The sequence below is a fragment of the Molossus molossus genome, unplaced genomic scaffold, assembly GCF_014108415.1.
Source record: "Molossus molossus isolate mMolMol1 unplaced genomic scaffold, mMolMol1.p scaffold_m16_p_11, whole genome shotgun sequence".
In the NCBI taxonomy this organism is placed as follows: domain Eukaryota; kingdom Metazoa; phylum Chordata; class Mammalia; order Chiroptera; family Molossidae; genus Molossus; species Molossus molossus.
In genome coordinates, this window is record NW_023425346.1 from 82,995,496 (window position 1) to 83,011,846 (window position 16,351).

At 39.3% G+C, this 16,351-nt stretch overlaps 1 protein-coding gene across 1 annotated transcript in view; it reads left to right on the top strand.

Annotated features, from left to right (window-relative positions):
• Positions 1-16,351, top strand: part of PTH2R (parathyroid hormone 2 receptor) — a 79,985-nt gene that overhangs the window by 12,599 nt on the left and 51,035 nt on the right. Inside the window, exons 2-3 of the mRNA XM_036253259.1 lie at positions 8,349-8,451; positions 16,187-16,297. The gene's annotated coding sequence lies outside the window, so the exon portion shown is untranslated. The remainder of the gene's footprint in view (positions 1-8,348; positions 8,452-16,186; positions 16,298-16,351) is intronic.

Sequence of the window (16,351 nt, forward strand, 5' to 3'; positions counted from 1 at the left end):
AGAAGAATTTTTCCAGTCATTGTTTAAAGACATTTTTGAGAATAAGATTGTGTGTGACGATGCATTTAAACCAAGACTGTGGGCACGAGATGTCTAAGCTCGCATGTTCTTCTGCCTGCCCCACAGGAAAACCTGCCTTCAGAAAGGCAATGATGCCTAGAAGTACAAGGTGGAATGTCTCCTCTCAGCATGGTATTCTGGCATCTCATTTTCTGGAAGACTGAAGTCAGTAAGACACACATCCAGAAGCTTTTGGTAGTCATGTAAGCAAAACTTCCGAGATCAGTGTGGTGTGGCCATAGTCGCATGTGAGCAAAGCTTAAGCACCATTTTTATGTTGCCCAATTGGACTGAGAGATATCTTAGAGACACCTAAGAACTAGAAGAAACCTCGAGTCGATACATGGGGCTTTCCTGAGTTCTCAAAAATGTCTTTTAAAATTAATCCGAAAGATACAGCAGACTTCAATTTCTGCCAGAATGGCATTCTGATTGTGAGCCTATTGCGTTTTTGTACCACTCATGGTGAATGGATACCAAGTGCCTCTGACCTCCAGGGCCAGATCCATGGCTTGGATTTCTTTTGTATCTATCTTCTGTCATCATGTCTGTTCATAGTGTCTTCCCCATGGTTGGGCTCAACAGATAACTAGTAGAATAAATATGCTCAACAGTCCTTGCTGCTAAACCAGCACAAACATTGTAGAATGATTTATGTTCATTGTGCAGGCTCTTAAAATGATTAAAGCGTGGCCCCATCTCCCGAGAAGCGTCCACTCTGGAGGAGACAGATTGCAGATAATGCACAGATGAGTTCCTTGCCTCTGACTTGACTGTCATCTCCCTTTCTGCAGTGTCTGTCCATTTTCCTTCTTTCCAATGTACCTGATCTGCTGTTTGCTTCTGTCTGTGTACAGTGTAGGTGGTAGATTCTCACTCAGAGGTAGGAAAGGGCTGCCCCAAGGTTTCTCATGTTCAGCATTTTCTTTTTTTTAAAAAAATTTATTTTATTTTATTTTATTAATTAATTTTTGTTACAGATGTTTCTCCTCCCCCCCAACTGATTCCCCCCTCCCCCTCCTCCCCTGCCCTTTCCCCAGTTTGTTGTCCATGTCCACTGTTCATGCATACATGCATATAAGTTCTGTGGTTTATCTCTCCCCCACCCCCCTCCTCTTTAGGGGATTGTCAGTCTGTACTCCACTTCCACATCTCTGGGACTACCCCATTCCTCAGAATGTTATGTTCATTATATTCCACAAATAAGTGAGATCATATGAAACTTGTCTTTCTCTGTTTGGCTTGTTTCACTTAGGATGATACTTTCCAGGTCCCTCTATGTCGTCTCAAAGGATAAGAGATCTTTCTTTCTTACAGCTGCGTAGTACTCCATTGTGTATATGTACCACCGCTTTTTTATCCATTCGTCTACTGATGGACACTTGGGCTGTTTCCACATCTTAGATATTGTACATAGTGCTGCTACAAACATGGGGGTACATATCTTCTTTCTGATTGGTGTTTCAGGCTTCTTAGGGTATATTCCTAGAAGTGGGATCACTGGGTCAAATGGAAGTTCAATTTTTAATTTTTTGAGGTAACACCATATTGATTTCCATAGTGGCTGCACCAGTCTGCATTCCCACCAGCAGTGCACTGGAGTCCCCCTTTCTCCACACCCTCGCCAACACTTATTGTTTGATGAGTTGTTGATGGCGGCCATTCTGACAGGTGTGAAGTGATACCTCATTGTTGTTTTAATTTGCATCTCTCTGATGATTAGTGATGATGAGCGTTTCTTCATATGTTTCTTAGCCATTTGTATGTCCTGTTGGAGAGGTGTCTATTCAGCTCCTCTGCCCATTTTTTAATTGGATTCTTTGTCTTCCTTTTGTGGAATTGTATGAACACTCTATATGTATTGGAAATTAACCCCTTATCTGATATATCATTGGCAATGATGTTCTCCCATACAGTGGGTTGCCTTTCTGTTTTGATGATTGTATCTTTCGCTGTGCAGAAGCTTTTTAGTTTGATGTAGTCTCATGTGTTCATTTTCTCCTTTGTTCCTATTGCTTTAGGTGATGTGTCAGTAAAAATTCTGCTGTGTATGATGTCTGAAATTTTGTTGCCTACAGTCTCTTCTAGGATTTTTATGGATTCATGAGTTACATTTAAGTCTTTTAATCCATTTTGAGTTTATTTTTGTGTATGGTGTAAGTTGATGGTCTAGTTTCATTTTTCTGTAAGTAGCTGTCCAGTTTCCCTGGCACCATTTAATTAAAGAGGCTGTCCTTACTCCAATGTATGCTTTTGCCACCTTTGTCAAATATTAATTGAGCATATTGCCTTGGGTCCATTTCTGGGTTCTCTGTTCTGTTCCACTGGTCTATATGCCTGTTCTTGTGCCAGTACCAGGCTGTTTTGATTACAGTGGCTTTTTAGTATGACCTGAAATCTGGTATTGTGATCCCTCCAACTTTGTTCTTCCTTTTCAAGATTGCTGTGGCTATTCAAGGCCTTTTTTGGTTCCATATGAACTTTTGAAATAATTGTTCTAATTCTGTAAAGTATGCCGTTGGTATTTTGATGGGGATTGTGTTGAATCTATAGATTGCTTTGGGTAATATGGACATTTTCATGATGTTAATTCTCCCAATCCATGAACAGGGTATGTGCTTCCACTTTTTTATATCTTCCTCTATTTCCTTCTTTTTTCAATGACCTGCAGTTTTCTGCGAATAGGTCCTTTATTTCTTTGGTTAAGTTTATTCCTAGGTATCTTAATTTTTTTGCCACAATGGTAAATGGGATTGTTTTCTTAGTTTCTCTTTCTGTGAGTTCATCATTGGTGTATAAGAATGCCATCGATTTCTTGACGTTAATTTTGTATCCTGCTACTTTGCCAAATTCATTTATTAAGTCTAGTAAACTTTTGATGGAGTCTTTGGGGTTTTCTATGTATAGTATCATTGTCATCTGCAAATAATGACAATTTCACTTCCTCCTTCCCAATTTGGATCCCTTTTATTTTTTCTTCCTGTCTGATTGCTGTGGCTAAGACGTCCAGTACTATGTTAAGTAGGAGTGGCGAAAGTGGGCATCCTTGCCTTGTTCCTGTTCTTAAGGGAAGTGCTTTTTGTTTTTGCCCATTGAGTATGATGTTGGCTGTAGGTCTTTCATATATGGCCTTTCTTATTTCGAGATATGATCCCTCTATTCCCACATTGCTGTGCGTTTTTATCAGAAATGGATGCTGGATTTTGTCAAAGACTTTTTCAGCATCTATTGATATGATCATGTGGTTTTTACTCTTCATTTTATTTATGTGGTGTATCACATTTATTGATTTGCAAATATTGTACCAGCCTTGCATTCCTGGGATGAATCCCACTTGGTCATGGTGGATAATTTTTTTGGTGTATTGCTGGATCCAATTTGCTAGTATTTTGTTCAGGATTTTGGCATCTATGTTCATCAGAGATATTGGCCTGTAGTTTTCTTTCTTTGTTGTTTCTTTTTCTGGTTTTTGAATTAGAATTATGCTGGCTTCATAAAATGAGTTTGGAAGTCTTCCTTCTTGAATTTTTTGAAATAGTTTGAGGAGAATGGGTATTAGCTCTTCTTTGGCCATCCGGGCCTGGGCTTTTTTTTGCTGGGAGAGTCTTGATTACATCTTCAATTTCTTCTGTTGTTATTGGTCTGTTCAAGTTTTCTATCTCTTCCTGATCCAGTTTTGGGAGACTATGTGTTTCTAGAAATTTGTCCATTAGCATTTTCCTTTTTGCTTCAGTAAATTTATGTTGGTCGAATCAATTTAGAAGGTAGTAAAAGTATAGACTTGGTGATAATAGCAGTGGTACTAGTTAACATTTATACAACATTCACTATATAAATGCACTTAATTGGGTACTCCATTGGCATTATTTTCTTTAGTCCTCGCGACCCCCTCATGAAGAAGGCAATGAGCATTTCCGTGCCTCTCCGGCATCCATTCCACTCCTCACCAGTCACGGGCAAACGAAGACAAGGAAGTGGTAGAGTAAGGAGACACTGAAAGAATAAAAGAGCAAGCCCTAAATCCCTGCTCTCATGGATTTTTCATTCTTTCATTCTCCTGGAGCCCACTTGACCTGTGCGTCCACATACATGTGCCAAGATGGTTCACCTTGTTAGTTCTCAGTGCAGGCAGACTAGGTGCCCAGCCAGCTGCTGTTGGCACCCGAGGTGAGGAGCTTGTTACTGATGAGTGGGGCTGTGAGTTCTGCTCTCCCCTGGTCTCACCCAGACCACAAGGAGGTAGCTCACTGCTGCTGGGCGGATTCTCCACTAGGTCCCCTCTAACATTGCCCCATAGAGGGACACCTCGTGACTGCTAGGTTGGGGTGGAAGTCCAGGCTCCCCACATGGTCTCCACTGGCACCTGGGGGGGACCATGAGGGGCCTTGTTACAGACCCGAGTGGGTGGAAGTCCCCGCTCTCTACTTTGCTCTGAAACCCTTCTGGGAAGGGTATGGGTGCCTCCTCACAGCACCTCCTCAAACCTCCATGGGTGGCCTTTGCTTGTGTGAACTGGGGGTGGGCTGTGGTGTTTGGGTCGAGCTATTATTGTCTGAAAGTTTTCTGTCTTGTCCGGCTGCCTCTTTCCCTTCTCTGCTATGGAGAGCAGGGTTTTTTGAGACTTTTCTTGGTCAGCGCCTGTTGATGTTTTGGAGTTGCCAGTGTCTACAAATCCAAGTCGGGAATACATAATGACACAAAAAGAAAACTCAGAGAATTTCCCACTGTGTTGCTCTTCAGGATCCCAGGTGCCCCCTGGTCTGCTTTCTGCTCTCCATGTTTCAGAGCTTTCTGCTCCTATGTTCATTTTAGTTGGACTTACTGGGAGGAAGAGTGGAAATGTGTCTACTCCATCACACCAGAAGTGGAAGTTCCAGAATACTTCTCTTTAAATACACCTGCTTTATGGCTTCATGTTGGCTTTAATGTGCAATATATGTGAATATTGTAATTATGGGGATTCACATACTCTGACATTAACAATTAGTATCTATAGCGACAACTTTTGGGACTTTCAGTAAGATACATGTGATCAAACCAGGGCTTATTTTAGCTATCAAGTATGTGACAGACTGAAATTCAACATTGTATTTCAAATTATAAATGATCACTTGCCCAGAAAAAATTGCCAACATCTATTTTTCTAAAAGTATCAGTTTTTTGGATGCAATTATTGCTTTTGGAGTACCATTGAATATAAAACATTGCGTATGAAAAATGCTCTTCTGTTTTAAATAAACTATGCTTTTAATGTCTATGATGAAGAACACTTGTATCTATAACAAAGGAGGAAGAAAAAGCAATACAAATGATGTTAAGCATTTTCTTATTCTCCCTTGACATGATTAAAGATCAGTTTAACAGATCATGAGTTAGTATATCCTAATCAAACTTGCTCCCTGATTAGAATACAGTATCTTTAGAAGCTGTAGCTTCAAAAATGCTTATGTTCCTGAAAAGGTTATCCCAGTAAAAGGGCCACATATGCACAAAAGAAAACAAAAATGTTTCTGTTCAAGTAAAACTGATATAAGGAGTGATTTGAAAAATTCATGTTTGATATTGAAGTCAAATTTCTCTGAATCAAATTTATAGTTCTGAAACTTGGTTACAGCTTACCCAGTATTTTCTAGGATTTCAGTCAAAGAAAGGAAGTATTCAGCTGAAAACACAGCCAGAAAACACAAAAACAAAACAACTGGAGTGGCCCCGACGTTCTGGAGAACGAATGGGGAAGAAGACCGTCCTCCTTCCATGCCCACTCCGATGACTCATCTGTTTTCACTCCCTTCTCCCTTTATGACATATGAGACTCTACCGCTCACTTGTAGTGTGGCCACTTCGAACTCCGAATCTGCACTGTGTTAGCCTTGTATGCCAACACCCCCAAATTAGTTTTTGATTATTCTCCTTTTTCATGAAAAAAATTATTAAAATAAATGTGGGCATTGAGCTATGAATATTATCCAGCAATCTCTAAAACTATATACATATGATTATTTATTGAGCTACTCTGTATATTATAAATATAATATATTAGAAAGTAGTAAACTTGTAATTTTCAGGAACAACACAATTTTTTTTGTCACTAAACTAGTTCTTATGATAGGTATTTTTTTTGTACCCTTTATTTCAGTTTAACCTGCCAGTCTATCATTTTGTATCCTATCATTTAAATCCATAATTATTAATAATCTCTAATTGTACTTCCTATGGTTAATGATGTAAACATCTTTTGATTTCTAATGTTCAATCCATAATATAAATATATCTTATTCTAAATATAACAACATTTAGAATATGAAATATATATAAAAGACTTGTTTTTCCACTTTCCTTGAGTAATGGTTCTAGAGAATGAATGTATTTGCAGCCTGAAATGAAAGATTTGGGATTTACAAAGGATTATATTATAGGGAGTTTGTCATTTAGATAGACTGATAGGTTTCATCATCTCATTTGATTTAAGAATCCCTAAGTCCTTACAGAAAACAGAACTGCAAAACTCTGGACCCTTTTATTGTTAATGAACCTACAGAACACATAATGCTCAGTGTTCTTTTTCTAGAAAATAGATGATCACTTGCAGAAAATTGTGGTTGTTTGAAAATATATTTACAAATTTTTGATACCCCCCTTTAAGAGGTAGAGATTAATTTCTCTCTCTAGTGAGAGTTGGTGACCTGCTATTAACGAACAGAAATGATGGGACTGATCCCGAGTGACACTGAGACTAGATCAGAAAAGGCGTTGTGGTCTCGCCCTTGCTTGCTTTCTGGAGTCCCTCACGCTGTGGGAAGCCAGCTGACATGTTGTAAAGACATTCAAGCACCTGTATGGAGAGAACCATGAAGTGTCCTCCACCAGTCACGGGGCTGCCAATACCTGTGAGTGGGCCATCTTGGAAGTAGATCCCCTTGTCCCAGTCAAGTCTTCAGGTGACAGTATCTATGGCCGAAGTCTTGACTGCAATCGCATAAGAGACTCTGAACCAGAACCACCAGCTAAACCTGTCCCAAGCTGTCAGATAAGTCATGTTGTTGTTTTACGTCACAAAGTTTTGGGTTAATTTGCTACACAACCATAGATGACAAATGGAGATTTTTTTCCCCTCCTTAACATTCTGTTCCCCTGGAATCACTCTCGGTACCAAACAAATTGTGTTGTGTCAGAGAGAAGCCTGACTTTGTTACTGAAAATTTTGGAAATTAAGTGGTTAAAAGAGATGTGGACGGTGCCACATTGACAGAGGCGGATTTTGGTGGCTTTGTTGTAATGTGTGGACTTGTGTCCCTTTGTGGTTCTGGTTAGGTGGCCGCAGGAGACAGCGTTTAGCTGGAGGCCAGAGGGGAAGCAGCAGCCGTTTTGTTTTTTCACCCCTGGAAGGTGAAGGCGGGCTCTTTTGTGTCTGACACAGGTCACCCCTCACCTGCTGGCTCCTCTCGTTAGAGGGGAGCAGCAGCCAGACCGGCAACTGCTCTCCCTTCCCCCGGGTCTCCTTCCGCTTCTCTGATCCCTGGGCCAAGTGCATGTGTAGGTCTGCGCTGAACCTGAAGATGTTCAGTGATTTGCCCAAGGTTTCAGGGCGATTTTTCAGTAGAGCTGAATTTAATCTTCTAGTCCATTGTCTTTCTATGTGCCCTAACTGACATATTGCAAGAGAATCAATAAAACAGTGGTTCTGCAAAACAATCTAGATTTCCAATCTGTTTATTACTTTTTTCTAATTATAGTATACCTAATATAATTAATTGCCTAGTTATTTTAAAATTTCTTAGTATGGGATTTTTTTTTTCTTTTTTTTTTTAATCCTCACCTGAGGACACTTTTTTGTTTTTTGTTCAGATAGAGTGGGAGGGTGAGAGAGGAAGGGACAGAGAGAGAAACATTGACGTAAAAGGGACACATCGAGTGGCTGCCACCCACACCACCCAACCAGGGTGGGGGACAAACTGCAACCGAGGTACGTGCCCTTAGCAGGAACCAAACCCGGGTCTCTCTGGACCGCAGGCTGACGCTCTAACAGCTGAGCCAAACTGGCCAGGGCTGGGATTTTTTTTTCTTTAGGCAAATCAGGTGAAAGTAAGATGATCTTCAAGTCTGATGGATTTTGAATTTTGACTTAAATAAACTATTTGACTTAAACAAGCTATTTCAGATAGCTTGTTATCAAAACTTTAATTTTCAAGTATATTAGAAGGTAAAATAATGCCAGTTTGTATATATCATGGCTTAAAAAAAGATTATGAGAATGTTTTTCGCTCTTCATGTCTTGTCCACTTCTGCAGCTGGATTCTGATGGCACCATTACTATAGAAGAGCAGATTGTCCTTGTGCTGAAAGCCAAAGTACAGTGTGAACTCAACATCACAGCTCAGCTCCAGGAAGGAGGTAAGGATGCTAAGAAAGTGGTGTCCTCCTCGTGCCCCTCCCCCAGGCCTCACCAAGATTGCAAATGTCCTTTATTTAGTATTAGGAGATGCTCATTAGTCATTGCATTCCCACGTGGAGGGGTGTGCAGCAGAATCAGGCTCTTTTCATCTCTTTAACCCACTAGCTTTGCCCTCCCTATGGGAGGAGTAACTTGCCTGATGGGTGAGTTTGGGAATAGCAGCTGTGCACATCAGCCTGTTCCTCTGGCCTCTCTGGGTTCTGTCTACCTGTAGAGAGCATGCGTGCTGCTTTATCTCGATCATGCAGTAGGCTTCGAGGGGTAAGGTCTGCCCTGGTGGGTGTTGCCTGTAGTTTTGGGTGGTATCTAAAATTCAGATGAGCAAATAAGCAAGCTCATTTATATGTACCTAGGCCATGTTCTCCAGAGAGCCTTTTTCTTAATAAAGTGATTATTTGATCTCCACCTGCCTGATTCTTTACGTAGTTTCTTAAATGGTTCCAAATTCAACTGGGAAGGGAACCACTGTTTACGGAGCTCCCTAAATTCCAGCAATCTGAATGCAGCAGATAATGTCCTTAAAGCTATAACCCATAATAAAATATGTAGTTTGCTATCTGCTTGATGCTAGTCTCCAAATATTAAAAAAGTTTTATGATTGATTTCTCAGTGGGTTATTATTGAAGATTGTGGTCTGCACAGTACTGATTTTTAAAAAGGTGTTGTGACTTAGCAGCTTATATTGCAGTCAGTTTTGATAAATGTTCTCTGTGGTCTTCAGAGGAATGGGATTTTCCAGCTGAGTACGTTGTTTCAGTGTCCACTAGGTTAAGTTATCGGTTGTATTGTTCATGTGTTCTGTGTCCATAATGATTTTTTATCTGCTTGGCCTATTCTGGTCTGAGGTTTATATCTTAAAATCTCTTGCTATGATGGGGAATTTTGTGCTTCATATATTTTAGAAATGTTCTTAGGTATATACAAGTTTAGAAATATGTTTCTAAATGAAGCAGCCCTCTTTATCTTTAGTGTACTTTTGCTTCAAATATTAAATAATATATGATCCAGCCCTGGCCAGCGTGGCTCAGTTGGTTGGAGCATCCTCCTAAATCACAAGGTCTGAGTTCAGTTCCTAGTCAGGGCACATACCCAGGTTGCGAGTTTGATCCTGGTCGGTGTGTGTACAGAAGGCAACCACCTGATGTTTCTTTCTCACATTGATGTTTCCCTCTCTCTGTCTCCCTCTCCCTGCCTCTCTCTAAAATCAATAAATATATCCTTGGGTGAGGATTAAAATAATTTAAAAAATGTATAAGATAAAATAATTATATTAAAAGTAACTAATAAATAATATTTGTTTCTTCCTCTCTTGGTAGGTATTTGCCTTTTTCCACCCTTTAAAAATGTCTTTGATTATAAAATACAGATAACATTAAATTTACCATCCTAAATATTTTTAAGTACACAGTTCAGTAATGTTAAGTGCATTTACATGGCTGTGCAGCCAATCATCTTGCAAAAATGTATACTTTATGTCCATTAAACAACTCTCTATCTTTTCCCATTCTTTTTTTTTCCCTCTCTTTTTTTAAAAATATTTTTTTCTTTATTAATTTCAGAGAGAAAGGAAGGGAGAGGGAAAGAGAGATAAAAACATCGATGAGAGAGAACATCTATTGGCCACCTCTTGCATGCCCCCCACTGGGGATTTGGCCTACAACCTGGGCATGTGCCCCCACCGGGAATTGAACCAGTGACCTCTTGGTGTGGGTTGACGATCAACCACTGAGCCACACCAGCTGGGCGACTTTTCCCATTCTTTCATTAAACTTTTTTGTATGCTTATGTTTTGGTAATATCTTTTATAATCAAGACACACATGAACTTCATGTTATCTATTCTGATTATCTTTGTCTATTAACTGAAGTATTTAGTCCAATTACATTAATTGTGATTATTAATATATAGCACTTAAGTTTAATTCTGCTTATTCAGTTCATCTTATTTGGGCTTTTCATTTCACCAGCTTTTCCTCCCTTCCATCCCCACCCCCACCTTCTTCAGCTTCTTTTGAATTGAGACTTTTTTCCTTATTTCATCCTCCCTCCCTTTACTAGTTTGGAAGATGTATATTATATTTAATTCTTTAGTGATTAACCTAGAAAAGCCTCAAATGACCTTATGAAATAATTTCTGGCCAAAGATTTATTCTTTTAGATTATAGCCAGCTAAGCTGTGTTATAAGAAAGAAGATTTTTATATTAATTCCACCTTTGTAGGCTTTGTGTACCGGGAAGCAGTTGTCTGAACGGCCAGACCAATAGTGTTAAAAAGGGGACTCACCCACGTCACCTCTAAAGAACACTGAAGGAGCAATGTACTGTGAAGGAATTTATAAGTATTATTATCTTTGAGGGCTGAATGAACTGTTTTCTATGAAGTCTCATGAAATTCTGAGCTGGGAGATATCTCAGTCCAACATGATCATCTTCAGTGTTCCTTTAACAGTTCGAATGTGACCACAGTTTGTTGCTTCTGTACTAAGCACTGGAAAAGTGAATCAGATTCTGTCCTTGCCTCTGGAGATAATGATAATGCTTTTCAGTCTGGTGTCATTAACAGAGGCATCAAACCATGGAATCACTGGAAAGGCAGCTTAACTCAATGGGGGGCAGATCAGAGGAGGCTACCTGGAGGAATAGTCATCTTATCTTAAAATGAAAAGAACAGGAACTAGATGTGTAGAGAAGAAAGTAAAAGACATTCCCGGCAGAGAGAATAGGATGGGTCAAGTCCAGCAAGTGCGAAGCAGTCACACACCACAAGCGTTACACATAAAAGAGTAATGATCTGGATGTCAACTTACATAACAGCTAAAATTTATGACGATGTGAAACATGAAAAAGTTGATGAAAAAATATTAAAAGAGAAAAGATACTTTCTTTGAGATCTTCTCCATACAAATAGGACAGAATTAAATCTGGTCAAACTTTGTTCTACCCTTCAATAAAAATGTCTAATTAAATGTAAATTGACAAAAAATTTCTTTACTTTATATGTAAAAAAGTAGAATGACATTATGAATTCACTAGCTAATTTAAGAAATACTCATTAAAATTTTTTTCTACATTCAAGAGATGCATATTAAAATATTTAGGAGTGAGCTGTTATGCTGTCTGCAATTTAATCTAAAATACCACCACAAAAAATAAATGACATGAAATAATATGGCAAAATATTAACAAGTGTCAATTCTAAATGATGAATATACAATATTCTCTTTTTTTAATGAAAAAAATGTTATGATAAAGTTTTTCTTCATATCTACAAAGAGAGGAACTGTAAAATGCAAATACCTAGTTATAAAACTATTCAAGTATTTAAAAACACAAACCAAAATATTATTGATCCTGATTCTACTCAGGAACATATGGTTACATTATGTTATAGGTGATTGTAGAACTGAAAAGAGACCAAGTTAGAGTCTTCAAATTTTATATTGTTCTGTGAAAAACATGATGGATTGACAGGCTTCACTAATATTGAGCTTGTCCTGGCTCATGCAAAAGATTACAGGAAATGTGATTAATGGCCTTAATTTATAAAGGGAGATTGGTGAGTCATCAGGCAATGAATTAGTTTCCTGCTAAATAATGAAAGTATTTACTTACATAGGATGTGAGATGATTATCAGAGCGGATGTTAATTAGGATCTCTGTATTATCCGTGAGGTCATGGCTTCTCCAGTGATTTCAACCTTTCACGAATATTTATCAGTCTCTTTGTCAAAGAGCCACCAGAAAGGTGAACATGATCTACAGAAACCTTATTTGGGGGAGTATTTGTTTTCTGAATTTGGGGGGTTATGTCTGTGTGTGGAGTGGTATCTTACAGGGAACTAGAAAACTGTCCTTTTCTGAACATGAGGAAAAACCAGCATATTTTTCTCCATAGCAGTGTGAAGACTGTGTAACTATAGAATAAACCGGTCATTGGATCTTAGACTTTTATGAAGACTTCATTCCATCACGTGACTGACTCTTGCCAGAACAGCTCACATGACATGGCTGCACACATTTTAGAGGGACCCGTAGTTACAAGAACACGAGGATGTGTGGTCAGCTGCAGTTTGTGTAGATTGCATGATGGATATCCACCTGGCAAAGGACTGGACAGTGCGGATAAATAGGGATGCATGGCCTGGTCAAGACAGCGAGTGGGTGGGAAGCATCTGGAATGGGATCAGGACAGAGAAGAGTGCCTAGGGCAAAGTTGGTGGGAGAGAGCCATTCATTGCCCTCTGTGTAAATGAGAAAGAAGAAGCCAAGCAGAAAAAGACAAATACCACATGATCTCACTTATATACGGAATATAATGAACATAACAGTCTGAGGAACACAGTAGACCCAGACACATGGAAGTAGGGCACAGACTGACATCCCTCAGAAGAGGGGATGGGGGCTGGGGGGGTGGGAAGAGATAAACCACAGAACTTATATGCATGTATGCATGACCAATGGACATGGACAACTAAGCCGGGGACGGGGCGGGGGTGGGGTGGGGAGGGGGGTGCCAATGGGGTAAAAAAGGTAAAATATCTGTAACAAAAAAATAAATAAAAAATTTATTAAAAAAAAAAAAAAAAAAGCAGGTAATGGTGGGAAGAGGCAGGGAAGTTGTGCATCAGATGCAGGAGCCAGTATGATGAGTCCCTGGGTTGCTTGTGATATCGAAAGACCAGGCCTTTTGTTATGTGAGCAAAGTGAAACTGTTTCTAGGACAAGGTTCTCTTCTATACAAACAGTGTGGGCGAGAGAAGACATTTTCTTTATTTTATTTTATTTTTAAAAAATCCTTACCGGAGGATATTTTTCCATTTATCTTCAGACAGAGTGGGATAAAGGGAGGGAGGGAAACATCAATGTGAGAGAGACATATCAACTGGTTACCTCCTGCATGACCCTGACCAGGGCTGGGGACCAAACCACAACTGAGGTAGGTGACTTTGGCCAGAATCGAACCTGCAACTCTTTGGTCCTCAAGCCAATGCTCTAACCACCGAGCTAAACCAGCCAGGGCAACATTTTCTTTCTTTTTTTTTAAAATTCCTTCAACAATCCACAAAGCATATCAAGTTATTTATTTCTGTGTGATATGGTGGATATTAAGTTAATTTCAGGTTTATGCTGGATTCTTTTTTGTAGAGATCAGTATTTGTATGAGCTTTTGTTATGCTGACTATTCAAAACCAAACAAACAATTTGATGGAATGAACATTAGCAAGAATGAAAATCCTCAGCTACACTTAGTGTAATTGGTAACTAAAAAATTGAGCTGTAATGGATAGTAGCTGTGGTAACAGAATAATGTCCTCTCCGCCCCCTCCCCCAAGATGTCCACTCCTTGTTATCTGGTGCTATGCCTGTGTATGTCATGTTACAAGATGGAATTAAAGTTATGGGCCTTAAAATAGGGAGATTATCCTGGATTATTTGGACAGGCCCAATGTAATTAGTTACATGGGCCCTTACAAGTGGCCTAGGAAGGCAGAAGAGTCACAGTAAAGGGAACGGAGAAGAGACTCGAAATGTGACATGAATCCAACCTGCTTTGCTGACTTTGAAGATGGAGGAAGGGGGGACATGAGCTAAGAAATGCAAATGGCTTCTAGAAATTGAGAACAGCCCTCAGCTGACAGACAGTAAGGAAACGGGAACCTCAGTCCTACAACTGTAAGGAACTGAATTGTGCCAGCAGTTGGAATGTGCACGGAGACAAATTCTCCCGCAGAGCCCCCAGAAAGGAATGTGGCCTGGTCTAGACCCTGACTTTGGCTCGTGAGTCTATAAGCAGAGATCCAGTCAAGCTTACCCGGCTTTGGGCTTACAGAAGTAGTGAGACAATACATTTGGACTATTTGAAACCACTAAATTTGTGAAAGTAGCAATAGAAAACAAAAACAGCACTCATTAAACATGGTGTCTTTTGGGGAAGTGGGGATATGACAGGCTGATGTGCTCTCTTCTTGGAAGCTCACGACACAGCTCATGGAGGGGAGTCCTGCAGAACAGTGTTGACTCTGACGGAATGTTTGTCAAGTACCTGGAGGCCAATGTACCAAGCAAAACAGACAAAATCTCCTACCCTCTGGGTCCTTCAATCCTGCGGTTTAAGAAAACAATAATAAAATAACACAATATTGGAAGGTGAAAAATATAGCAGGGAGGCCATAAGGAGTGTGTTGGGATGTAATTTCACATGGGGAGAGTTTACTCAGAAGTTGAAGTTTGGGTAACAATCTGTAGGAGGAAGGGAATAAACCTGTGACTATCTGGGGGAATGCATTGAGAAGAGAAAGGAGGTGTTTAGTAGGATTTGTGGTTTGGGAGATCATCTAGGGGAGAGGGCAGATCCTGTAGGGGCCTTCAGACATTGTAAAGACTTGGCTTTTGTTCAGAGTAAGATGGGGAGCCTTTGGAGGATTTGGGGCTATTGTGTCAAGAATAAATGAAAGGACTTAACTTAGCATAATGCCCTCTAGATCCATCTATGCTGTTGCAAATGGTGAGATTTTATTATTTTTTATGGCTGAGTAATATTCCATTGTATATATGTACCACATCTTTATCCATTAGTCTATTGCTTCCATATCTTGGTTATAGTAAATAATGCTGCAATAAACATAGCGATGCATGTATCTTTTCGAAATAAGTCAGATAGAGAAAGACAAATACCATATGATTTCACTTAGATGTGGAATCTAAAAAACAAAATAAACAAACTAAGCAGAAACAGATTCAGATGCAGAGAACAAACCGATGGTTGCCACATGAGATGGAGCTTTGGAGGACTGGATGAAAAAGGTTAAGGGATTAAAAAGTGCAAATTGGCCGTTACAAAAACATCATGAAAGTGTAAAGTACAGCATAGGGAATATAGTCAATAATATTGTGATAACTATGTAGGGTGCCAGGTAGGTACTTGATTTCTGGAGGGATCACTTTGTAAATTATATAAATGTCTAACTATCATGCTATATACCTGAAACTAATATAGTATTGAATGTCTACTGTAATTTAAATGCAAAGAATAAATGAAAGGAGAGTAAGAACAGAATCAGGAAGACCAACTGGAGGCTACTGCAGTAATTCAGGTTAGAGATGAGGGGCTTGGACCATGCTGGTGGCATTGGAGGTTGTGAGAAGTGATAGGGTCCTGAGTACATCTCGAGGAGAGTAGAGCTCATGAGAGTTTTGCTTGAGATGAATGTTAGACTCAAAGAAATTACTAAAATTATTGGTAAAGGCAAACCCAAATGTTGGAGCTTACCTGTGAAGCTCAATTTGTTTCATTTTTAGCAGCAAGTTTTAAAAAAATCAGGGTAAAAAAATGTAGCTACAACTATGATAGTAGAATATGACTATAGAAGTTGTTCACACCGAATTCTAATGTTTCTTATATGTTAATTGCTATAACATATTCATATTGGAATCACTAGAGTATTTTTAATTTATGTAAATCAGATGTTCCTTCTATGAGACTTAGTGGATGAATTTTGGGACATTTGAATCCTATATACCTCATTCTAGTTTCTGAAACTACCGATTTGTTTTACATTTTGCTACAGGCAGTGATTTGACATTTTTTTGCTACAGGTAGTGATTTGAAAGAATTTACTCTTTGGTTCCAGCTGCATTTTTGTTTATTTGCTTTTTAATTTTTTTTTCTCATCAGAGGGAAATTGTTTTCCAGAATGGGATGGACTCATTTGTTGGCCCAGAGGAACAGTGGGGAAAATATCAGCTGTCCCCTGCCCTCCTTATATTTATGACTTCAATCATAAAGGTATTGGGTTTTTCTGAAACGGGTAGCTTGGACTGAAATGTACTTTTTAAAAAT